The 26,844-nt window shown below is 38.8% G+C and overlaps 1 long non-coding RNA gene and 1 other non-coding gene across 4 annotated transcripts in view; both read right to left on the bottom strand.

The window, feature by feature from the left end:
• LOC114899939 overlaps positions 1-26,844 on the bottom strand; it is a 254,687-nt gene that overhangs the window by 152,969 nt on the left and 74,874 nt on the right. The window lies entirely within an intron of this gene.
• On the bottom strand, positions 13,401-13,507 carry LOC114900212. The gene has a single exon (XR_003794814.1). It is a non-coding gene; the product is annotated as a U6 spliceosomal RNA (small nuclear RNA).

Below are 26,844 nucleotides of genomic sequence, written 5' to 3'. Positions count from 1 at the left end.
CAATGTTACATCACAACCAGACACCTCTCCCCAAAGAAAGTCTCTTTTTAAATAATATGGCCTTTTCTAATCTTCACAACTACTGTTGGGGGTAGTTATATTCAGTTTATAGAGAGGAAAATCAAATCTCAGGGAATTTGAGAATATTGTCTAACTTCCTAAGTGGAAAATGAAGAACCCAAACTCAGGCATATCTGACTCCAAGTCTGTGGTGTTTAAGCTACTCAAGCTGCTCGTCAGTTTTCTCCCTCTTAGCAAAGGGAGCCTGACTGTACTGGTCAGTAGGGTCCATCTAGTTCAGTTATCTATGTACAATCATTCCAAAAGGTTCATTTAAAAAAAGTTTTGGCACGTTATGAGATAACCAAAACCTTATTTGAGAATGCAAAGAATGAATAACCCCTAGTCTGAGTAAGATGTATATGGATATGTATAGAGATATTACTATATCTTAGAATGCATTAAGCAAATAAATGGTATCCATGCATAGTATTTATGATAAGTATTCAATGGATAAAAATGAGGTTCTGAATAAACTTGCATGACTTTCTCACAGTGGAACTGGTAAAACACTTTAGTATGGCTGAGAGAATAGTCTCCATTTTGGTCTGGAGTTCTCTTTTATTAGCATCTTCTTTTTCCTTAATGAATACTTCACCACTTTTGTGCCATCCTATTCTATCATGGAATGTTGGTTTACTGAGCGCAAGGATCTTTATTTTCAGTCTAATTTTTCATGTGCTGAAAGTTCAAGTGTGAGATTATTACATTCTAATAATATTTACTCATAACGACTACTCAAAACCTGCTAATCATTTTGTTAAATCTATTACATTTATTATCTCATATCATATTTACAGAACATTGCAAGGTAGACATTTTTACCTCCATTGTGTAGTTGAGGAAACTGAGGCTTACGGGCGGGTACTGTGTGAATTCTAAAGTCACACAGACGGGAGATGGTGGACTGGAAATTCAGATGCAGAAATGTCTAATTCCAAGCTGTGTACTCAGCCACCTTGCGGTACAGCTGAGGAGGGAATGTTTCTCCAACAAGCTTTGCAAAATGTCAGCTGCATGCTTTCCAAGCTATCCCAGAGGTTTACATGGGCTAAACCTCTTCCTCTGTTTACATGGCATTCTGAGCTCTGGGTGAGGCAACTACTCTCTGTGCCAAAGGAAAGAAAGAGTACTTTATTCAGTTCCCTACGAAGGAAAGAGAGCTAATGTTGTTTTCCAGGAAGAAAACTATTACTTTCAGATTAATGATTGAGTTGAAGATGGGTCATCCATTGGGCAAATATCTCCTCTAGTGCAGCATTAAATCTTCTCCAGTATCAGTGCTCAGGGGATGTATTCAGTTAATTCTATCTAAATGAGGTTACATTTTAATCAAATTATCAATTTTATCAACATATAGTTTATACAATTTCTATATTTAAGTTCTACAACTTATTTAGCTACTATCATTTGAATAATGTAAAATAATTTTAGCTATATAAAGTAACTTAATTAAATTACGCAGAACTTAATTCCACCTGAAGTCCAACTTTTTGTAGATTCAAGAATATTAAAGAGGCTTAAAAAATGTTTCAAGTGGACATTTAAACTTCTAATGGGAAATGTTATAATTCACATACTGAAAAATACCCTGTCATGTACAAAGATGAAATCTGTGACCTCTTTTCAACATGCTATATTTAGTTTCCCAAAAAGAGGAGGAGGAAGAATTTTGCAAATCTGTCTCCATTTCTTACCTGGTTCCTGCTAAAGCAATAACAGGCGCTTGAAAAATGTCATTCTGTAGGATTACAGAGCTAACTGGCCGGCCTGGGCTAAATTCACACTCGATTTTCTTGGCACCATGCTAAAACCAACTGAACTATTTGGTCTTCAAAGCAAGAAAGGTTTACTCTGCCAGTCTAAATACCTAGAGGAATCACTATGTAGTATTTTTTTAGTTTTTTTTAACCCTAATTAACGTAGTTTTAAAGTTTATCCTGAGAAATTTATTTTCCAGTGGAAATTTACCCCCTGGATATTTAAGTAAAGTTTTTTTTGTTTTGTTTTTTTCCTAACTACTTATAAAGCAGTATGCTAGAAGTCACATATCAGGGATCTACCATAATATAACTTTTAATAGACACATGGGTGCATTTTAGCCAAAATCCACATACTTGGCTGGGGATGAATACATCTATTATTTACAGCTAAATACTTCCTCTACCTGGAGAGATTCCTATCCTGGAAGGATTTTAGAACATGAAGTACTAATATCTTATTTTGAAAATAAAGTGAGTGACAACCTTCTAAAATCCTTGCCAGGAAGAAAAATGCTAAATATAGATGGTGAAACTCCATATTGGGGAGATTAAATCATACCTGTATAAACACCTGAAGTCATGGCAACTTTCCACCACAGACCAGTCAATTGTTATATTTTCAAAATTCTATACTTCCTGTGTGTTATTTTATAGTGCACTTTTGTAATCATTATATCCTTTTTAACCATTCCCCAAATCCCCCCAATATTGCTTTTTTACATGAATTGTAAAGCTCAGAAAAATTAATTCACTAGCTTAAAAAGGTAATCACAGAGTAATACACAAAACAGGATTAAAAAAAACACAGTCAAGTTGACACCTAAAATCATCACAGATGTGCAGGCAGATCTATACATATCATCACAAATAGATATTAATAATATTACTATCATTTTGCCTTTCCTTCCCACTTAGCTCTCAGGTATTGCTTTTCTACTGAAGGTACTGTACCTGCCTCTGTCACCTCTCTTTCTTCTCTGCTTTGATTTCCCATTTCTAATCTTCTGAGGGATGGATAAAAAAGAGAAGCATAGTTCTGAGTGTAAAATGGAAAGAAAATGCCGGTAAATGACAGCCAGAGCACTTACCCATGAGTAAGAGGACTTTAGTCTGGGCATGTGGATTTTGTGTTACTGTACTTGGCTACCCAGAAGTCTTTCTTATTTATTTTTACATGTCTATTTATACCGGTGATTGAGTTTGCCAAATATGTGAGAGGGAACAACAACAACAAGACTTTCTAAGAAGTTATTATTTACCCATTTTTAACATAGAAAATGCATAGAAAACTTTTTATTAATCTTACGAAATCTGATAATTCAAAAATAATAAGAATGTTTTAATTAATGGAAGGGTCTCATTAATATTTGATATAATTTCCAATCGAATACTTAGAAGATGATTAATATTTTTATTTATTCTCTTTTGTAAAACTAACTTCTCAAGTTTCTGTTTCAACACCAGAGACCATAATCAAGATGGAAACTAGTCATCTTTTCAGCTTCCTGGAATTTATCATAATTAATCTTTGAATACATTAAGCCAAAATGTTAGAGGCATTTAATAGGCAAAGTAACATAACAATAAAAATGTTGAATTAATACCATCACTATTTCCAAATCAATATTGGAAAAATAATTCAAATGGTCTATAAGTAAAGTCCCTTGTGATTAATATCTGGAAGTATCGCTTGTAATCAGTATCTGGTTTATCTTCTCAGCTTTGGTGGTGCCTATAAAGTAATAGACAAGAAGCCAGACACAGCCTTCCTCAAATCACTGATATGAAGAAAGCTCTTTGTTATGCGCTAAAACCTAACATGCCTCATCTTTGGTATTTGTTTGCCCTGAATTGTGTCGTTTATTATCTATTGTAAGCAAGTCAGGCCCAGTTACAAAGTCTTTGCTTTCTGAAATGTATGCTACTTACTGCTCTACACGTGACTCAAGAACACTTTTACTTAATAACAAATCTTTTCCTATTTCTCATGTCAAAAAGTACCAAGTAAGCAAATGGAAAGTCCTAACAGTAGGAGAATGCTTGCCAAAATCAGTGAATGTGACTTCCAATGGCACTCCAGATTCAAAAATAGAGTGGATTTTAATTATTTCCTTTGAGGGAAAATAAAACAACCACGGCACTTAAAAAGATGTCTCAAATAAGGCATCTTTCCTCAGAAATAAGAAATAACAGAGTGCTATCTGAAAATACCCTCCAATGTCCAGTCAGGCAGTGATGTGAACACTCAAAATCAGAGCTTCTGCCTCAGACATTGTAAGGACCAGAGAGAGGACCTGTCGGCATAGGACATCTAGCTCTCCTAGACCACTCCTGTCATTCTCTCCACAGGGCTGACAGGCACCAGAAATCTCGATCTCACCAGCAGGTGCCCATAATGTCAGCTTTCAACAGCAGGCATTATATCATAAGCACAGTGTATTTTTAATTCCTGGCAGCTAACTTTTCTGAACCAGCCTCGATCTAATGTTAAGAGAGCTGGACCATCCTTTGAGCTTCACTTCTGCTCTGAGATTCAGGAACCTATTCACGACAACCCTCGATCTCTGCCAGTACTGTTTGTTTATCCTCCCTGCAGAAGGATGGCTTCCGGATCCCAGTCTGCTGTGCCCACACCTTGGGGCACACTCTGACCAATGAAGTTTATTCCTCCAACTCTGACAACGAACGGTCCAAAGTGTATTCAAGCTGGTATTAATTTATATCACGGCCCTTTCCCAAACATATAACAGAGAGTTGCAGCCAGAGTTCTTGCTGCAGAAAGCTATACGCTTCTTCCCCTAAGAGGGATCATTTAATTCCCCACAGGGAAAGATATGCAGAATAAGCCCCCAGCAAAATTACCAAGGCTGGAAACTGTGCCCCGCATCCGTTTTCAGGCTGTGGCCCAAAGCGTCCCTTTTCCCATATTCCAAGAAGGAATCTAGACAGTGCAGAGTTGAAGGTCTCAGGCTCACAGGGGCCTGGTGTGAAGCCAGCTCTGAGGGTCCCGGGCACCGCCCTTGCAATCAGGCTGCCTGGGCAGATCCTGGCTCCGACAGCTGCCAGCTCTGGGACCGTGGGGAAGTCATGTAAAGCTTCCACACCTCGGTCCTTCCGAATGCGTGGAGAGATGAGGGTAACAATGGGGTTGGTCTGAACATCCCAGGAGCTTGCCCACATGACGTCACTAGCAAAATGCCCGAAACAGTGCAATGCTGATCCCTCATCAAACTGCCTACTCACAGCTTTAAAACAAATACATAAATAGATAAAAGGAAATGGACCTGTGGACGTAACTTGGGTTTGAGAAAATACAGTTCTTTCTCGTCGTTACTTTCATGAGGATGATTAAGACCAACATCACTCTGCCTTCACCACAGGCACCTCCTGGCATTTCTTCAAACTCACCAAACACCAGCCTTGCACTTGCTGCCCCTTCTGCCTGGAATGCCGTGTCCCCAGGTGGCCATGCTGCCCCTTCCCGTTCTCCAGTGTTCTGCTCAAACGTCCCCATCACAGAGAGAATGTTCCTGACCCCTGATAAATAACAGCACCCTGTATAGCTCTCTATTCTTTTAAGCAGCTTTACTTTCTTTCATAGCATTAGGGCCACCTGATGGTTCATTATGCGTTGATCGCCTTAGTGTCTGTCTCACCACATGTGAAGGCGCGGACTTCCCTTCACTGTGCTCCCTGACGTCTGTGACAGTGACTGGCACGTTACAGGTGCTCAAAATTATGTGTTAAGTAAATAAGTGTTGTTACCAAATGATTCTTCACCAAGCAGGTTATACAGAGGAACAGGGATGCGTGGTGTATGTCAGACAGAGGTCAGGGCTGCAGCTCTTCTCGTGGAGCTCAGTCCCCGGCCAGGACCCTCTCAGCTGCATGCATGCTATGATGCCGAAAGGTAAAATGGACATTTCTCTCCACTATCTGGCACTAGGTCGTTTCAGTTTATTTCCAAAAAGACAAATGTTTAAGATTTTCAATTGTTTCAATACATGTGGCCATAAAGAGAGACTGGAATTAATATATATTCTACTACAATCATTTGTCAAATTATCATGGGCTCAGTAGACACAAAAGAACACAACTAGGTTTGAAACACCAGTTACTGCCAGCTGACAATTAGGTTGTTTGCTTTACTTAGTTAGGTACGTGTATCTTTTTCATTTCTATCCTACAAGTCTTGCCATAAAAACCATGGTGTCTAAGATCCAGCTCAGGTTATGTTCTATGTGGTTACGTTTGCGAACCAGAGGAGGTCAAATCTGCACTACATTTTAACTGATTTAGATTTTGTTATTTCAACAAGCAAACAACTTAAGCGTTCCGCCGTGGGGAACTCAGGGACAAGAGTGATCCCATCATCGTCTGTCTACTCCGGGCCAACAGGATGCTTCGTGAGGCTCAATCATATTGGTAGAATGGGCACACTCTATGCTCTTCTCAAAGATTAAACAGCTTTATTATAAGTGGTATCCTAAATCAATATTTGTGATGCATTTTTTCAATGCAACAAGCACAGTATGATTCAGAAAGATGCTTGTAATAATTACATGGAACTCCTCTCCTGAAGCTTTTCCAGCTTTCTTTCGTTTGAATAGCAGTCTAGTGACTCCTTAGGAAATCCTTATAAAGTAAGTAAAGGGTGGTAACAAGAAAACCCATTTTACAAATGAGGAAGTGGTGGTTACTTACCCTAGGTTCAGGTTCTAATTGAAAAGTCAGGACAGAAGACTCTGTATCAGAGTCTACTGTTAAGCTCCAAAAAGGGAATGACTTCTTTCCTAGCATGATTTTCAAACTTATCAACTGATCCCAAGGTCATGAAATAGTTTTTACAATTTCTCTTTAGCTTTGAGCCAGCAACAATTGCTATTTGTCACCAGCCTTGGAAAGGGAGCAAGAGGTTGGAGAGATGACACGTGGATTTTTTAAAATTGAGATATAATTGTCTCATAGCATTGTATTGGTTTTAGGTATACAACCTAATGATTTGATAATGATTTGATATATGTACATTCTGGGAAATGATTACCTAAATAAATTTAGTTAACATCCATAACAATGCATAGTTAGCAACCTCCAAATATTGATATATAATATAGTATTGTTAACTATAGTCACCGTGCTGTAAATTACAGGATTTATTTATCTGATAACTGGAAGTTTGACCACCTACTCCTATTTCACCCATCCCTCCACCCCACCTCCGGCAACTACCAATCTCTGTATCTGTGAGTTCAGAGTTTTTGTTTGTTTTTAGATTCCACATATACATGAGATCTTATGGTATCTTGTTCTGTGTGATTCATTTCATTTAGGAGTCCTCAAGGCCCCTATTCATATTGTCAAAATGGCAGGATTTCCTTCTTTTTTATGGCTAAATAATAATTTTCCATTATTTTCTTTATTTATTCACCCACCAATGGACAATCATGTTGTTTCCATGTGTTGGCTATTATAAGTAACGCTGCAATGAATAGGGAGGTACAGATGTTTTTGCGTTAATGTTTTGTTTCCTTTGGATAAATACCCAGAAGTGGGATTGCTGGGTCATATGGTAGTTCCATTTTTAGTTTTTTGAGGAAGCTCCATACTGTTTTCCACAGTGGCTGCACCAATTTACATTCCCACCAACAGTGCAAAGTTTCCCTTTTATCCAAGCCCTTGTCAACATTTGCTACTTCTTCTCTTTTTGAAAATAGCCGTTCTAACATGTGAGAAGTGATATTTCATTGTTGTTTTGATTTGCATTTCCCTGAGGATTAGTGATATTGAGCTCTTTTTCATGTAACTGTTGTCCATCTGCATGTCTTCTTTGGAAAAATGTCTACTTCAGTCCTCTGCCCTTCTTAAAATCAGATTGTCTGGGTTTGGGGGGGTTTGTTGTTGTTGTTTTTTGCTATTGAGTTGTATAAGTTCTTTGTATATTTTGGATATTAGCTTATCAGATGTATGATTTGTAATTCTTTTCTCTCATTCAGTAGGTTGTCTTTTCATTTTGTTGATGGTTTCCTTTGCTGTATAGAAGCTTTTTAGTTTGATGTAGTACCACTTGTTTACCTTTGCTTTTGTTACCTTTGCTTTGGGTGTCAAATCCAAAAAACTCATTGTCAAGACAGATGCCAAGGAGCCTATCCCCTATGTTTTCTTCTAGAAGTTTTATGGTTTCAGGTCTTACATTCAAGTCTTTATTTCGAGTTCAGTTTTGTGTATGGAGTAAACAAAATGAATAAACAGAAACCTCAATTAAATAGAGTTGGGAGACTAGCATGGGGAGCTCTCATGGCCTGCAATGATAGCAGAGCCCAACAGGAAGTAAGACCCCTATTCTTTCCTGGCAGGACTCAGCCAGTGAAAAGCCATGAACTCTTTGTTTACCATCACCCTCCCTACTTCCTTTTCCCTTCTATAAAAGTGTTCTTCCTCCCTTGCTGTGTGGGGACTTGCATATGGCTCGCCATGGTTGCAGAAGCCAAATTACAATTCTCTTGTGATCCCAAATAAACCCATCTTTGCTAGAGCAATATCTGGCAGTTATTTGTTTCAGGTCAACAGGGGTAACATAGTGGTCCAGTTTCATGCTTTTGCATGTGGCTGTTCAGTTTTCCCAACACCATTTATTGAAGAGACTGTCCTTTTCCCACTGTATATCCTTGGGTCCTTTGTTATAAACTAGTTGACCATACAGGCATGGGTCTATTTCTGGGCTCTCTGTTCTGTTCCATTGATCTATGTGTCTATTTTTGTGCCAGTACCATACTGTTTAGATTACTGTAGGTTTGTGTTATAGTTTGAAATCAGGGAGCGTGATATGTCCAAGTTTGTTCTTTTTCAAGATTACTTTAGCTATTCAGGGTCTTTTGTGGTTCCACACAAATTTGGGGGTTCTTAGTCCTATTTCTGTGAAAAATCTCATTGGAATTTTGAGGGGGATTGCACTGAATCTGTAGATTACTTTGGGCAGTATGGGCATTTTAACAATATGAATTTTTCCAATCCATGGACACAGAGTATCTTTTCATTTATGTGTGTCTCCTCCAATTTCTTTCATTGGTGTCTTATGTTTCCTTGGTTAACTTTATACCCAGTATTTTATTCTTTTTGATGCAATTGTAAATGGGGCTGATTTCTTAATTTCTCTTTGATAGTTCGTTATTAGTATATAGAAATGAAACTAATTTTTGTATATTGATTTTGTATCTTCCAACTTTACCAAATTTGTTTATTAGTTCCAACAGGTTTTTTGGTGGAGTCTTTAGGGTTTTCTATGTATAATACCATGTCAGCTACAAAGAGAGACCGTTTTACTTCTTCCTTTCCAATCTGGATGACTTCTACCTCTTTTTCTTGTCTAATTGCTGTGGTACGGCTTCCAATATTATGTTGCATAAAAGTAGTAAGAGTGACCATTCTTGTCTTGTTCCTGATCTTAGAGGAAATACTCTCAGCTTTTCACTATTGAGTATGATGTTACCTGTGGGCTTGTTATATGTGGTCTTTATTATGCTGAGGTACATTACCTCTATACCTCTTTGTTGAGAATTTTTGTCATGAATGGATGTTGAATTTTGTCAAATGCTTTTTCTGCATCTACGGTGATGACTGTATTGGGTTGGCCCAAAAGTTCATTTGGGTTTTTCTGTAAGATGTTACAAACTTTTTGGCCAGCCCAATATGATTTTTATCCTTCATTTTGTTAATGTGGTATATCACACTGATTTGAAGATGTTGAACCATCCTTGTGTCCCTGGAATAAATCCAATTTGATCATAGTGTATGATCCTTTTAATGTACTGTCGAATTCAGTTTGCTGATATTTTGTTGAGGATTTTCTTGCATCAATGTTCATCAGGGATATTGGCCTATAATTTTATTTTCTTGTAGTGTCTAGTTTTGCTGTCAGGGTAGTGCTGGCCTTGAAAAATGAGTTTGAAAATGTTCCCTTCTCTTCTATTTTTTAGAAGAGTTTGAGAAGGATTAGTATTAATTCTTCTTTAAATGTTTGTTAGAATTCATCAGTGAAGCCATCTGGTCCTGAACTTCTGTTTGCTGGGTGTAATGCATTTTTAAATGTTTCAAAGAGCACTTTGTGTCTTAATAAATAGACAATATGAGAGGTGTGCTTACCCAGACAATCATTCTCTTAGGGAACATCAGTTTAATTTCAACATCATAATTATTCTGGCACTAAATCAATCAAAGCTCTTTCTCCTTTACCTCAGTTATGATACTTAAATGTTACTGAATTGAAACAATCATAAAATTGAGGAAAATACTGTATACTGACAACCTACAACAAATATGTCAAAATATCAATAATTTGTCCAATTCTTCATGGCCTATTGATCGGTAAATGCCATGTCACTGCTCCAGCAGATCCCTGGGTCATTGTAGCTTCATGACTGAGAATTGAGGCTGGCCAAACTCCGCATAAGGGACCACACAATCACATGCCTGACCCTCTTCCGAAATGTTAACATGCCCAAAACGTTAACCCAAGTAAGAATGAGAGCACTCTTCCTCTTAAAGATTAAAGACCAACAGCTCCTGTTGCCTTTGGTGCCACAGTCACTGAAACTGGGGTCCTGGGTGCCTCCACCACAGCTGGGGTACAACTCCTAGCAACATCCTTAGACTGTCATCATTCCTTAAGGTTTGATAAATGCAGCACCTTGTTTAAAAGACAAGCTCAGACAGGAGCACTCCATGACGACACTGGCCTGGGTGCCAAATGGGATAAGGTCCCTTATTCAATAACACACACACTGCTCTTGGTGAGAGTGTTTGGACTGGAATTATGTGCTTCCAAGGTCAGCTAATTCACGGTCTCACAACCAGAGCTTCCCTTTAGCCTCCAGCCCTGAGACAGAACCTCACCCACTAGACACATATACTCTGGTAGCGATGGATTCACTCTCAAGAGTGTCATTGCTCTTCCCTGCAGGCAAGAAAAAATGAAGGCTACGTAAGTTAATTAAAAATGTTTAACAACTTTGGATTCCAAAAGAAAGGCATCATTATGGGCCCCTTTCCTCAGAGGAAACTCCTCTACTTCTATGCAAATTTATGGTTACAGATGGATTCATAATGGAGGGTTTCTCCCTCTGCTCCTAGGGTAGCAACGAAACTCCAATAGATATAAGAGAAAAGGGGTAAAGTCTACTTCCTACATCCTAAGCAGATACCCTGGCATGGCTAAAATGTCTTTTTCAAAAACAACATACATGTATATATAAAATGCCTTGCACATGATAACTATTTATCAACAAAAGGTACATTTCGTGTTCAATGAAAGATAGCTATTGTTATTAAAAACATAATCACACGATGCACAGATTCTGCTGGGCCACTTCTCAACTGGAAAAACCACATGGAATGGCAAACAGCATTTAGTTCCACTTTCTTAGTCATCTACATATTCACTGCAAAATTAGAGCTGAGGTCAATAAAACACAGACTTTTGTAATAGTCCAGATCAAAGTCTTTTTTTCCCCATCCCTAAATTTTACATTTGCAAGTAAATGACCATAGTGTGTTGACTAACAACCTAAAATGATAACAGTATGTATTTTCATCAATAACTAAAATTGGCTTGGCTGTACAGATTCTTGAAAAAGAAAGAAAAAAGGCAAAACTCATAAAAGTAGGATAAATTGGAATCAAATATCATCCCCTGGATAAATTCCTTAATTGTGTGTATGCCCCTCAGCACTTCACAGACAAGTAAAACAGAAAAACACACATTCGTTTTAATCCGAGAGCCTAGAGATGAATACTAACTCCTTTTCATTTGTCCGAAGAGACTGAAGATGAGAGATGCTCATGAATGGAATATGCTTCTATTCCCAATAGCCAAGACATGGAAACAACCTAAATGTCCACTGACAGATGAATGGATAAAGAAGGTGTGGTACATATATACAATAGAATACTACTCATCCATGAAAAAAGAATGAAATAATGCCATTTGCAGTAACATGGACAGACCTAGAGATTCTTGTACTAAGTGAAGTAAGTCAGAAAGAGAAAGACAAATACCAAATGATATCACTTATATGTGGAATCTAAAATATGACACAAAGGAAGCTATCTATGAAACAGAAACAGACTCACAGACATAGAGAACAGACCTGCGGTTGCCAAGGGGGAGGAGTGTGGGGGAAGGAAGGAGTGGGAGTTTGGGATTAGTAGATGCAAACTAGCATATATAGGATGGATGAACAACAAAGTCCTACTGTATAGCACAGGGAACTATATTCAATATCCTGTGATAAACCATAATGGACAAGAATATAAAAAAGAATGTATATATGTGTAACTGAATCACTTTGCAGTACAGCAGAAATTAACACAATATTGTAAATCAATTATACTTCAATTTAAAAAAAAAAAAGGAATGTGCTTAATCAGTGGGAGTCATGCTGGCATCAGTATCCTGGGCTCTGGTCCACCTGTAGATATGCAGAAAAGCAGATGACAGGGACACACATTCACAGGCCTGTCTCCCCAAATGAATAATAACAACAGCTTACATTTACATAGCACTTACTGTGTGCCAGAGACTGCTCTAAGCACTCACCGAGTGTGAGAGACTGTGTGTGTGTGTGTGTGTGTGTGTGCGTGCATGCATCATTTAATCTTCACAACCACTCTATGAGAAAGCTACTTATCCTCACTTTAAAGATGGGAAAATTGAGGCCCAAGTTCACACAGCTCGGAAGTGGTAGAGCTGGCATTTAAACTCAGGCCATCTGAACTCTGTAGTCTGTGTTTTTAACCACCACGCTCTACTGCCTAGAGTGGAATCATTTCCCCTGAAGTGCCACCAGAGAAAGTGTTATTCTTTCTGAGAACAGTGGTGGTGCTGCTGTCTCCTAGTTTTTCAGGTGATCCTGGAACCTTAGGTTTTTTCTGACTTAGCATGTCTGCAGTTCACACTAGTGGAGCTCCTGTGTCACTCTGAGAAGTTCAGAGATTGAACCGGTCACTTAATTAGGCAACAGTACAATGTGACTTCCTGTCCCCAGGGCAGCACTGCACTGGGCACTGAGAACTTACAAGGTAAAGGGAGGATGGCCCTGCTGAGGCCCAACCTAACATGACAGTATTAGAGAATGGGCCTTTGGGAGGTAATTAGGTTTAGGAGAGGTCCTGAGGGTGGGAACCTCATGCTGGGAATAGTGGCCCTTATAAGGAGAGACACTAGAAAGCTTGCTCTGGTGAGGACACAGCAAGAAGGTGGCAGTTTCTCAACCCAAGGAGGGAGCCTTCACTAGAAACCAATCATGCTGGCACCTTGATCTTGGACATCTAGTCTCTAGAACTATGAGAAAATAAATTTCTGAGTTTGGGGGGGGTTGTTTTTTTTAATTTATAAAGAAAAAAAAAGCTCAATTTATTTTGTACTTTCTTTTACATCAACATCTTCTTTCCTGCTTTAAAAAGGCTCACATTCTCAGTTGAAACGCCAAATGTCAGTTTGTGGGGCACAATGTTATTTCATGGGTAAAAGCGGAAGTGCTGATATTAATTATTAATTAATCTTGATTAGTTACAAAGCAGTTCAAAAATATGGAACGCTTCACGAATTTGCAAGTCAACCTTGCGCAGGGGCCATGCTAATCTTCTCTGTGTCGTTCCAATTTTAGTATACGTGCTGCCGAAGCAAGCACAGATTTCTGTTTGTAAAGCCACCCAGTCCATGGTATTTGGTTATGGCAGCCTAAGCTGAGATAGACACAGACAGTGTTTAATGACAAAGACAGGATAGACACTTAAATCTGTGTTCATGGAAGAGAGACAGGAGCGAGAAACCATATTTAGAGGTTTACTAGTAGAAATATTTATGCATTTTAATAGAGAAGGTAAACAGGGAAGGATGGGTGTTTATCATGGTGGCAGATAATTATTATCATCATTACTCTTGCTACCACTTACCGAACATTTAACATACTTTCTCATTTAATCCTCAAAAACAACCCTACGTGAAACTGAAATTTAGAGGGACTAGGTCATTTCCCCAGAGCATATAGCAATATTGTCAGGACGAAGACGGGACCCTGGCTCTGACACCAAAGCCCCTGACTCTGCCTTGCATCATGCAGAAGGTGGCAGGACAGCTCTGGGTTTTTCCAGCAAAGCTTCCAGAACAGCTAACATCCAGGAGGGTAGAAACCCAGCAAACAATATCTAGAATTAAGGCTTTCAAAAAAAAACAACAAAGTACTTCTTTCTAGCTCCTGCCAAGACAAAGGAAAAGAGCGGCTTCTTATCCGTAACATGATTCTCACTTTTAAATTAATCCAGGGAGGATAAAAAGATAGCATCAGCCGAAGATGCACATGGAGACTACGATCAAGCTCAAAGTATCCTAAAAGGGACTTTGTCTGCTCTGGATAACCATGCGCTTGTGTCAATCTTAGATCACATTCCCTTTCAGGTAAGTGTGAAAACTGGGAAGGATTCGATGCTTAAAATTTAGTTAACAATATAGTATTATCAAGATATTGGATTTGAAATCCAACGTACTCCACTCTCTCTTCACTCAGAAAACCTGTGCTCTAAAGCGAATTAATCGAGGAATGAAAAGTTGGGTAACGCCTATGGAATCATTACAGTATGGCTACATTTTTTGTCTGAAGCTCTCTGCTCATCTGAGCATTTTGTTCTCAGGAACAGCCCAGTACTTAAGAATAATTGTCCCACAAATTAGTGAAGGCATTCTTTGTCAACCATCTGGCAGGCTGTTAAACGGATACTCTTTTCCTTTTTTTCCCAGCCAAATGATTTCAGCACAATCTACTACCAGATGTCTTCTGTTTCTGAACAAATGATGATAGAAAGCAATCTCTGTCTAACAACAAAGGTATAAATAGTGAATAATCTTGGCTCCATTTAAAATGTAATGCAACAAACTGTGGAACCCTGAGCTCAAAGACACGCTGTTCAATTTTCTCTCAATTTTCCTAAGGATATTTTCTATCTCCCAAGATTATTCTAAACGATAAGGGGAATGATGCATTCAGAGATAAACAGATGATAAATGTTGGCTCTATTTGTTTTGGTATAAGAATAAAGTCTGCCTCATGAATTATAAAGTATTTATATGTGTGAGCAGAATTCAATAGTATAATCAAATAAGCCTTAAGAAAATGTTCTATTGATTAGCATTCTAAAATATTCACCATTGTTGTTGCTCTGCATGCTAATTGAGCAAACCCAAATTTATATTAAGAAGTGTAATGTTTAATTCTTACACAATTACTTTTATGTGTCAAATGACTTATATCCCTCCTATTCCCAGAAGGATTTAAAATAGATTAAAACGAAAGACATAACTAAGGAAAGTAAAAAATTTTTAAGTCGAGGACTAAAAAGAAGATGTAAACATTCTGACTACAAGATAACATCAGTGCTGCCACTGAGGTTCTGCATACCCTCATACTAAGGTCTAATACATGATAGATGATAGACAGATAGAGATAGATAGATAGATAGACAGGCAGATAGAGAATAATAAATTGTGTGGCTGCCATTATGCCATAATTGCACAGTAAAAAACATGTCAACTCTAAAGAAACAGAACTTTTCCTGGCACTAAATTCAAACCACGAGTTTATAGGTTAAGGGAAGGGAAGTGGTGAATAAAAAAGAAATACATTATTAGAGCCCCTTTGAATAATCTTCAAAACATAAACTAGAAGTCTCTATGGAGACGGACCATGGTGACAACATTCCAGGAATTCCAAGATGACGGGATCACCCCCACAGAGATGCTGAAACAGAGGCGGGATGGACACTCCTTTCTCAGGGCTAGAACAGATTGGGGCGGCTCCAGGACCCAGGCAGTGGACAGAGGCTGTGCTGCAGCCAGGCACAACACAGCCCGGGTGCGCTGGGGCCTGTGGCAGACAGCGAGGAGGCAGTCCCGCAGAGAGTACGCTCCCAGCCCGGAAGGAAGGGCACAAACAACACCCTCTTTCTGAGGAAATCCAACCCACAGGCCATGTGCTCCCAGTTGCCGGCAAAGAAAAATTATGTGTGAAATACTTCCTGGCAGATACGCTGTCGGTGATTACATGCGACATCAAGATGAGGTTTTAAGCACAGCCTGCAGGATTTCCCTTCCATGAAAGATGTGGTAGGTCATGGCAAGGCATCTCTTGCAACAACTAGAAAAAGCCGAATAAATTACCAAAAATCATACCTTTAAAGACACTGAAGACCTATGGGGACACTGAGGACCAAACATACTACAATCCCAGGAAGGGCAGGTTCCCTCCCAGGTGATCTGAGCATCAGAGACAGAAGGGATGGCAAGAGTGCCAAGCTCAGAACTCCCAGAGGGTGAAAATCACCTCCTACTCTTTCAGGGCACAAGAGACAGAACACCAGGTGCTCAAGGAAAAGCCTGAGAAGGTCACACCTGAAGAACATGTATAAACCTGTCCTGGAAATACTCAGTTATCACGTGACTCAGTGTTTCAGCCCTGAAAATATAATCTCCTGTGATTTAGGAATACAGCCCAGATCTCAATGACTTTCCTTTATAAGGCAGTACGGGTCTTCCATCTATGCATTTATCTAAATTCTTTGTTCACTCATTTGTATTTTTAGCCTGTGCTGCCACCGGGAAAAATGAGACCTATAAGCTTACGCTCCACTACGTGAAGAGATATATATAAATACATTTACAATTCCACTTACTAACTAATCCATTCATAACAGATTTTTAGAATAGTCACTTCTAATTTTCCATTTCTAGGCTTCAAGGCACTAAAATATTTAGTCTGTTACTCACTATATTTGTTTTTGCATCTTTTTGAAACATTTTTAAATACACAGTTAACACCTGAAGATGTTCTCCATGTTGAGACGTTTTGAATCAGATTTTGTAGGCGGCCCATCCAATCCCATTGTCTTCCTCAGAAGTAACCGCTTCTTTTTTTTTTTTTTTTTTTTTTTTTTATGGTACACGAGCCTCTCACTGTTGTGGCCTCTCCCGTTGCAGAGCACAGGCTCCGGATGCACAGGCTCAGCGGCCATGGCTCACAGGCCCAGGCGCTCCGCAGCATGTGGGATCTTCCCGGACCGGGGCTCAAACCCGTGTCCCCTGCATCGGCAGGCAGACTCTCAACCACTGCGCCACCAGGGAAGCCCAGAAGTAACCGCTTTGATGTGAATCTTTTCAGTCCTTTTAAAGATACATTTATGGTCATATAAATGCAAATGGAGATATATTTAGGTTTTTACATGACATATTTATGCAAGTATTACATAATGTGTTGCAACTTGGTTTATTCAAGTAAAAAGACAAATTCCTCATATGTACAGACACCCCTATACATGTTATTTTTTTTATTTTGAAATGTTTTTCAAAAAACATTTTACTCCTTTGTTATTCAGCTGAAAGTATCACGTTATAATTTATAATTAGGACAGAGTCTGTACTTTTACTAATAAAATTCTGAAATGAATTTTAAAATAACTAGAAATGTATCTTCATTACAGTCAAATTTTTGTAAGATTTTTTTTGTCTTAGGTTGTATTTATAACTCTGAATTTCCAAAAGTATTAATAAGAATTGAGGGGTACCACATGTTATTTAATAATAAGAACTTTTGAGTAGAAAGTGATCTGTGTCACATAAGAAAACAATCATCCTCCCTGTAGAAGCTGGTCATGGAAAGTTCACTCAATTCATTACTTTCCTTAAAAAGGAAACGGTTCCAACTGTATCTCTCACTGCTGTTCTCCATGTTCTGTATCGTCACTAAAAGTCTTGTCCATATGCTCCTTGTTCTTTTTGCTTCTATGCCTCGCGACCTTCCTCTTCTGGCTGTGAGGCGCGTCTCCACGGCAACACGTGTCCAAGCTCAGCTTGCCTTCAAGGGCAGCTCACTGACCCCCCTCTCCAAAATCACTTGCTTTCTTTAGTTTTCCAATCAATAGCTGTACTCTCTTGGACAAGTCACTAGAAACTGTAAATCTATTTTCCTAGAGTATTAGAGAATCTCTCAATTTCCCCCCAGTTCCCAATGTGCAGTGGTTCTAAAAATGATCCCTCTTGGTGGACCCTCCACTGCATTTATCACATGTTCCTCTTTGTGGGGCTAATACAAGTCTCCCCTGTGGGATGGAGCCTGGCTTACCTCCCAGGCTAGAGGGCGCAGGCGGAGGGAAGGACTCGCTGGTGAGCACTTTACTTGAAAGGCTTCCTGTGATTTGGATCCGTATGATTTTTTTCTTTTTAACAGCTTTATCGAGGTGTGACAGACACACAATAACCTGCATGCGTTTACAGTGTAAAGTGTACACTTAAATGTGTTCATACATGTGTTCTGACACATTTATGCAACAGAGAGACCGTTAGCCCAATCGAGACAATGAACATATATATCCACCACCCCCAAAAGTTTCCTTGTCCCCTCTTGCATATCTTTTATTCAAAAATCCTTCCTTTAATTAGGTGGCTATATAATTACAGATTCTTTTGTATGTAAACGATATTTACCTCAAACTTAACGTTGGTTGCCTGATTTTAAATTTCAGCTAGGCCCTCATCTTCCAGCTTTGACTAGGAATCATCTTATTTCCTGAAGCACTATTTTTCAACCTTTCTTCCAACGCAACCAATCCTATCAGTGACTCTTCTCATTATGGGGAGTGATTCTAACACAGCCTTATGGTCAGAATCCTTAGTCTCGTATATGGCTTAACTGAGAGAAGGGTTTCAGCAGATTTTTCCACACAGTCTTTTAAAATAAAAAGCAACTCTTTATAAAACACTGACGCATAAGCAATCACTATACTATGATCATGACATTTTAGAACAAGAGGCACTAATAATCTGACAAGTATTTAAAGAAACACAAGTTCCCAGGAAAATCAGGCCCATTGATGGTTCACAAAATAACTCACTCAACAAGCATTAACCCCACCCTATTAGCCACACACACACACCCATCCTTGAAGATCACTTCCAAAGAAACCTTCTCAGCCATGACATCTTCAGCGACACTGTGAATATCAGAATACCTACCTGGAGACTGAACACCTTGATATTCAAGGAACAGAACTGTTTGAAACAAGCCTTTTATGATAATATATTTTTAAATGATGACCTTATAAAAAGTGAAGAAAAAACAGAGAGCATCACATGACAATGATGAAATTCACCAGGCAACAAAAGGCCAGGCCACAAGATGCAGACGAGATCACGCAGATTTTACTGGAAGATGGCAGGGACATCAAAGCAAATCTCTGGTGATGCGTGAATTGTGACAACTTCCAGTTGTTGATGGAGGGAGGCACGTGGATAAATGTGTGTATGTGTCTGTGTGTGTGTGTGACTGATGAGCTTTTTGAGAGGCTGAAATATCTGTAAACAATGGGGGAAATGTCTTAATCTAGAACACACCAGTCCCAGACGTTCTGAGAACATTAACTTCCCAGTGAAATTTAATTCCTAGATGATGAGCTGACCTTAAAATCTGAGAATAGTCACACAGCTACTTGGCACTGCTTTCAGAGTAAGTTCTGTGCCCAACTTATCTTGTACCTTCCAGACTGAACAGTCTGTATCCAGACGCTGTTGGGTGAGGAGTGACAGAATTCATAAATGCAGAGGGGAATAAGCCCAGCTGTGATCACAAACACATGAACTGACGAAATGGGGCTATTGCTTTCAAAACAGGCACTTCTGTTTCGTCTGCTCATTTAATAATTGTGAGATGACACTGCAGCCAGAGTGGGACAGACAAAAGGCTGGGAGGGAAGGAAAGAAGCACACCAGTCAGAGGCAGAGACAGTAGTGGTTACAGCATGGCAGGGCCAGGCCATTTGGGTTTGAATGTTGGTGCTAATATATACATATAAAATTGGACAAATTCTTTAATCTCACTGTGCTTCACATATAAAATGGAGATATTACCACAGGATCTTCACTGGATCATTCTGAGGATTAAATAAGTTAATATAAGTAAAGTGCAAAAAATAGTGCCAGGCATGCTATAAGCACGATTCATTGCTATTATTGTTCCAATATTTCTTTCACGTTAATTTGAATTTAACATCCAAATAACTGGAGAGAAATAGGTGAAAATAAAATAATTTGGATCCTAGGTTGCAGGGGATACAAACCCAGCTCAGACTGGATTTCTTAACAGGACTTGTGCTAAGAGAACTTAAGGAAGGTGTGCCTCTCAGGAACACGTGGACAGGACGGTGCATGGTGAGCCTCATACACAGCAGAACCACAGACAAGTCGAACACCCCCAGCCTGCCCCCTCGCTCTTCTCCACGACAGCTTCCCTCTTCTCTTTCTCTTTGCAAAGCGGCTTCCTCCTCTCTGAAACCGTGCTGGGAAACACGTTGCTGACACACCATAGGCCATACATGCTACATTTTAGGAACTCAGAGACGGGTTTACTTTTCTCAGTTCCAGTTTTAAAAACCTGCCCAGGGAAGGCTTCCTACTGCCCATTCCCCAGGCAGCCCCAGAAAGGTCCAGACGGATGACGGGAGGGACAGCTCCCAGTGCAGCGAGGCGGCGGCGCACTCCTAAGCACGCTGGAACTTCTTCTAAGAGGTCTTAACACGAAAAGAAGATGATATGAGGGCAAAAATAGAGTTCTTCCTCTGAATCAGCGCCTGCCTTCTTCTCTACCAGGTTTCCTCAACTGGCTTTTCTTCTCAAGCTCAGTAAGACTCCAGGAACAAAAGGAGATCTCCCAACTTCCTGATACTTTCCCACACTTGGAACAGAACTGTGTTTGTATGATACTCATTTCTGAATGGGTCTTGCTTGTTATATTATTTGTTTGGTCTAAATTCCAACTGTTGATGCCTAAATTAGTTAGAGGAATCTCATTCTTGGTCCTAACCACGGGTTTCTGTTTTTAAGTTTCAACTTAGAAAATCCTGTCATTTGATTCATGTAGTTGAAATGTCTTTTTCTGCATCTACTGAGATGATCAGATGGTTTTTATTCCTTAATTTGTTAATATGGTGTATCACATTGATTGATTTATGTATACTGAAGAATCCTTGCATTCCTGGGATAAACCCCACTTGATCATGGTGTATGATCCTTTTAATGTGTTGCTGGATTCTGTTTGCTAGTATTTTGTTGAGCATTTCTGCATTACGTTCATCAGTGATATTGGTCTGTAATTTTCTTTTACTGTGATATCTTTGTCTGGTTTTGGTATCAGGGTGATGGTGGCTTTGTAGAATAAATTTGGGAGTGTTCCTCCTTCTGCAATTTTTGGAAGAGTTTGAGAAGGTCAGGTGTTAGCTCTTCTCTAAATGTTTGACAGAATTCGCCTATGAAGCCATCTGGTCCTGGACTTTTGTTTGTTAGAAGATTTTTAATTACAATTTCAATTTCATTACTTGTGATAGGTCTGTTTATGTTTTCTAATTCTTCCTGGTTCAGTCTTGGAAATTCGTACCTTTCCAAAAATTTGTCCATTTCTTTGTGGTTGTCCATTTTATTGACATATAGTTGTTTGCAGTAGTCTCTTATAATCTTTTGTATTTCTGTGGTGTCAGTTGTGCATACACATGCACAACTGTCTACAAGAGACCCACTTCAGACCTAGGGACACATACAGACTGAAAGTGAAGGGATGGAAAAAGATATTCCATGCAAACAGAAATCAAAAGAAAGCTGCAGTAGCAATACTCATATCAGATAAAACAGACTTTAAAATAAAGACTGTTACAAGAGATAAGGAAGGACACTACATAATGATCAAGGGATCAACCCAGGAAGAATATATAGCAATTTTAAGTATTTATGCACCCAACATAGGAGCACTTCAATAAGTAAGACAAATGTTAACAACTATAAACGGGGAAATCGACAGTAACACAATAGTAGGGGACTTTAACACCCCACTTACGCCAATGAACAGATCATCCAAACAGAAAATAAATAAGGAAACACAAGCTTTAACTGACACAATAGACCAGTTAGATTTAATTGGTATTTATAGGACATTCCACCCAAAAGGGGCAGAATACACTTTCTTCTCAAGTGCACACAGAACATTCTCCAGGATAGATCACATCTTGGGCTACAAATCAAGCCTTGGAAAATTTAAGAAAACTGGTATCATATCAAGCATCTTTTCTGACCACAACACTATGAGACTGGAAATCAATTACAGGAAAAAAACTGTAAAAAACACAAATACATGGAGGCTAAACAGTGCACTACTAAATAACCAAGAGATCACTGAAGAAATCAAAGAAGAAATTAAAAAATGCATAGAAACAAATGACAACAAAGACACAACAACCCAAAACCTATGGGATGCCACAAAAGCAGTTCTATGAGGGAAGTTTATAGCAATTCAATCTCACCTCAAGAAACAAGAAAAATCTCAAGTAAACAATCTAACCTTATACCTAAAGCAACTATAGAAAGAAGAACAAAGAAAACCCAAAGTCAGTAGAAGGAACGAAATCATAAAGATCCAAGAAGAAATCAATGAAATAGAAATGAAGAAAACAATAGCAAAGATCAATGAAACTAAAAGCTGGTTCTCTGAGAAGATAACAAAACTGATAAACCTTTAGCCAGACTCATCAAGAAGAAAACAGAGAAGATGCAAATCAGTAAAATTAGAAATGAAAAAGGAGAAAACTACATTCTTTTTTGAGCTGCCATTTATCATATCTAATCCAACCAAAAGATGTGCTAAGTTACATGAGATAAGCTTACCCAGTACAACAATCCTATTATATTTATGTTAACACTGAGATCAAAAAGGTTAACTAACTTGTCCAAGGTCACTTAACTGATAAGTCTAGGATTAGGGATTAAACCCAGATCTCTATGACTCCAGCATTATTGGATAATACAGTCTTTATAATCAAGTAATAATGATAATTGTTTAATGCCCTCTTACTATGTATCTGGCACAACAGGAAGAGCTTAGGGTAATTCATTATTGCTAATTAATACATTTATTCCTCACAATAAGCCTATCAAATGGGTACTGTTGTCAACCCATTTTACAGATGAGAAAACTTAGCCACAGTTTAGCTTGTCTGAAGTGACACTTAGGTTAAGTGCATCAGCCCAGATTCAAATGTAAGTAAACTTACTCTAGACTCAGGAACCAATTACACTTTCCACAAATGAAACAAAATATAGTATATATACCTATAAAGATAATTGGCTATAACTTCCTAAACTGTGAATTGTCATAAAAATGACATCTGTCCTGTATCATTCAGAAATCGGTATTAAAATCAGGAGCATTATAAAATAATGGAATGTCTAGCCCTATTAATATACTGATATTAATATCAATTGACAGACTTTTCAAAAACTTTATAATTCATTTATTCAAATAAATACACCTTAGAACATTGGCTAAAGAGTTGGGTTTTTAAATCTGTAACTAGAACTTTCTTAAAAATAGTTTTAAATCCAAATGACTTACTTTTACAAAAACTAAACACTTAATTAAGTATATACCAAAAATATCAATGATTTAACTGTTGCTTCTATACATAGTTTTTCCAAAGATGAGCACCACCATGACCATTACCATTACAACTACAGCATTCTTTTTTTTTTTATTATTTATTCATTTATTTATTTATTTTTGGCTGCACTGGGTCTTCATTGCTGCACTCGGGCTTTCTCTAGTTGCAGTGAGCAGGGGCTACTCTTCATTGCAGTGCGCAGGCTTCTCACTGCGGTGGCTTCTCTTGTTGCGGAGCACGGGCTCTAGGCATGCGGGCTTCAGTAGTTGTGGCACATGGGCTTAGTTGCTCTGCAGCATGTGGGATCATCCCGGACCAGGGCTTGAACCCATGTCCCCTGCATTGGCAGGCAGATTCTTAACCACTGCACCACCAGGGAAGTCCCACAGCATTCTTTTTAAAATTTGCTTTTCATCCAGAATTTCACACTTTGGTTTTTCAGTTCGATATTTAAATTCCACTATTAATCATGAGTCACTTTAGAAGCTATGATAAAATTGAAAAATGATGAATGTCATGTAACAATTTCATTTAAAAAATGAAATGTGCTTTTGAGAAAGCAAATTTCAGGCAGTAAAGCTACGTGCAATCAACTTTTGGAAGAGGTAGTAATTTACGTAAAACTAGGGAAGTGCAACTATCTTAAGGCAACTGCTAAATTTTTGATCTCTTAGAATAGACTCTTTGGGTAAGTTTAGAAACTCTCCAAGGTGAGTTGTCTGCTTCAGATAACTATTTTCCTAATGTACACATAGCAACAGCTATCATATGTGGATTTCCCAAAATGAAATGGAAAACAGTCACTGTTTCCTTTGTCCTACCCAAGCCCCTGAGGCAGACTGTGATCAGGTAAGTTATTTCTGTAATTGCCAGACAGTTTTGATTTCCAATAAGGAAATGATTGAGGGAACTAGTAACAGAAATACAAAGCATTATAACACACCAGGAAAGTATTAGTTAAGCTTCTTGGCCTGGCAGACGCCAATACAAAATCAAAGCAGGCAATCCTCTGAAGAAATCAACTCTAGTCATTCCTATCTATAAGTAAATCCAAATCAAATTAATAAGGGCATTTACTCCAAGCAAAGTAACTCTAATTTTTCATTTTGTGACATGACATTTAAAAGACAATACAACGGGTAAGACTTCCTTAAATTGTGAATTAGGTGAAATTATTTTGCCTACTCCTATTTCATTTTCTGTCACATATCATATCTTTCATTCTTGGAAAAGTAATTGCTTTAAAAAAAATCAAGCAACACTTAAAAAAAAAAAAAAACAGAGTAGAAGGACTTCAAGGTGTTTATCAGAGCCACTGAAAAAATTCTAATTAAAAACATTCAATTACAGCATTCATAGAAGAATCATGAAAACAGTCCCTCAAAGCAATCACCTCCCTTCTCCTAGAATGTTTTACTCCCAAAGAGCTCTCAACTCATCTCCACTAGGCCAAAGCTAGTTGGTTAAACAAAAACAAACAAACGACTCCTTCCAGGAGTCATTACATTTCAATAACAGACTCTTGAATGTGAAGGTCGATTTAAAGAAATAGATCTCATGTCTGGGATGTAGGCACTATGACAGAACAATAAGTTAGGTGTCTTTTCTGAGCAGAGGGTATTGCTCAGTACCTTCTGCAATCACACAATGTGGGTGACTCTCTAATTTCTCAGCTCCCTAACCTGGCTGACGCAGGACCTACTGTGGTGAGGTCTGTTTTTGCTTTGGACCTATTTGTCACTTCATTCTCACTCAAGGAAGAAAAGCTTCAGAGTTTTGACTTTTTCTGAGATAGAATATAAACAAAAGGAGACAGGAAGGAGGAACCCAGAAACAGCTGGCGGTCGAAATGAGATGGTGGAACATACTGTAAAAACAAAACAAACTGCTAAATTGGAATGACAATATCCCACAGATAAAACTCCCACTGGTGCTCCAGTAAACAAAAGCCACACTAGGCACTGTGTCACCAGCATGTTACCAGATGCTCAGTTTTTATCTCATCACATTTCAAGGAAAAATAGAAGTCAGTAGGGAAATCCTACAAGTTTGCTTCATTGAAATACTTTTGTCAGCCAACTCTGCTGTAATAAATCTGTTCTACAAAATAATATCTTTCTACCATCACCATACATACTTGCATTACTCTTCTTTCACAAAGTCTATCCCACTGACATTTTTCTTAAGAATTGCATCAAATGAAACACGTTGATCTAAGGTTTTGTTTATGTAACTCATAGGTAAAAAAATGTCAGCATTTAAAGTATATGAAAGCACCAGATGAGGTCTAAAAACGGCTCTTTCCTGCCAGCTTATTTGCTGGGTCATATGACTTTCATCAGCTTTTAAGTGAGTTGGATACCACCTAACCTTACACACAGGATAACTGAGGATGAATGGTCAAACCTGAAACTGCTTTAAATCCTGAAGGATAGCCTCGTACTCAGTAAAAGGCAGTTTGGATGGGTTTTTTTTTAATTTTTTCTTTGTTTTATGAATTAAATGAAGGGCAAACTCAAGGGTTCTTTTTACTTCTTTCTTACCAAATATGGCAAAGTCATTCATAACAAAGCTAAAATGTGAAAATCTGCCTATCCACCACGGCCTTTAATGGTCACAGTTATTTGTTGAATGATCCTGGGATGAAATTTCAAAGACAAGGGTTGTGGTAGGACCTGGCCCCGCTCACCAATGGGCCAGCACCAGCCATGAGACCCCCCGCCCCCCGGGGCTGCACACCAAGCTGGATGGGATCCAACCCTGCCCACCAGTGGGCATGCAGCCACTGCACAAGGGAAGGCCTGGCAGTCAACTGGGCCAGGGGCCAGCCTCACCTACCAGCACACCCATAGTAGTCAGTCCCACCACGACAGAAGGACCCATGCAGTCCACACAGGGGGCACCCCTAAAGTGTACAGCTCTGGTGACAAGAGGGGAGTGTGCTGCTGAGCCCCACAGGACATCTCCTACATAAGGTCATTTCTCCAAGATTGGGACATGTAACTGACTGACCTAACACACAGAAATAAACACACAGAATTAGGCAAAATGAGGAGACAGAGAAATAGGTTCCAAAGAAAGGAAGAAGACATAACCCCAGAAGAACTATGTGAAGTGGAGGTAAGCAATCTACCTGATAAAGAGTCTGGGGTAATGATCATCAAGATGCTCAACAAACTCCGAGAAGAATGGATGAACGAAGTGAAAAGTTTAACAAAGAGTTAGAAAATGTAAAGAAGAACCAAACAGAGCTGAAGAAAACAATAACTGATATAAAAAAATACACTAGAAGGAATCAACAGTAGACTGATACAGAGGAACAGATAAGTGAACCAGAAGACAGAGTAGTGGAAATCACCCAAGCTGAACAGAAAAAAGAATTTTTTAAAATGAGGATAGTTTCAGGCACCTGTGAGACAACGTCAAGCCTACTAAAATTCACGTTATGGGGATCCCAGCAGGAAGAGACAGAAAAAAGGGCAGAAGAAATTTATTATTATTTAAA

This window comes from Monodon monoceros, unplaced genomic scaffold (assembly GCF_005190385.1).
Source record: "Monodon monoceros isolate NGI ecotype Baffin Bay Population unplaced genomic scaffold, NGI_Narwhal_1 Super_Scaffold_18, whole genome shotgun sequence".
NCBI classification, from domain to species: Eukaryota; Metazoa; Chordata; class Mammalia; order Artiodactyla; family Monodontidae; genus Monodon; species Monodon monoceros.
Note: the sequence above shows the minus strand (reverse complement) of the source record. Positions and strands in the feature narration are given on the sequence as shown.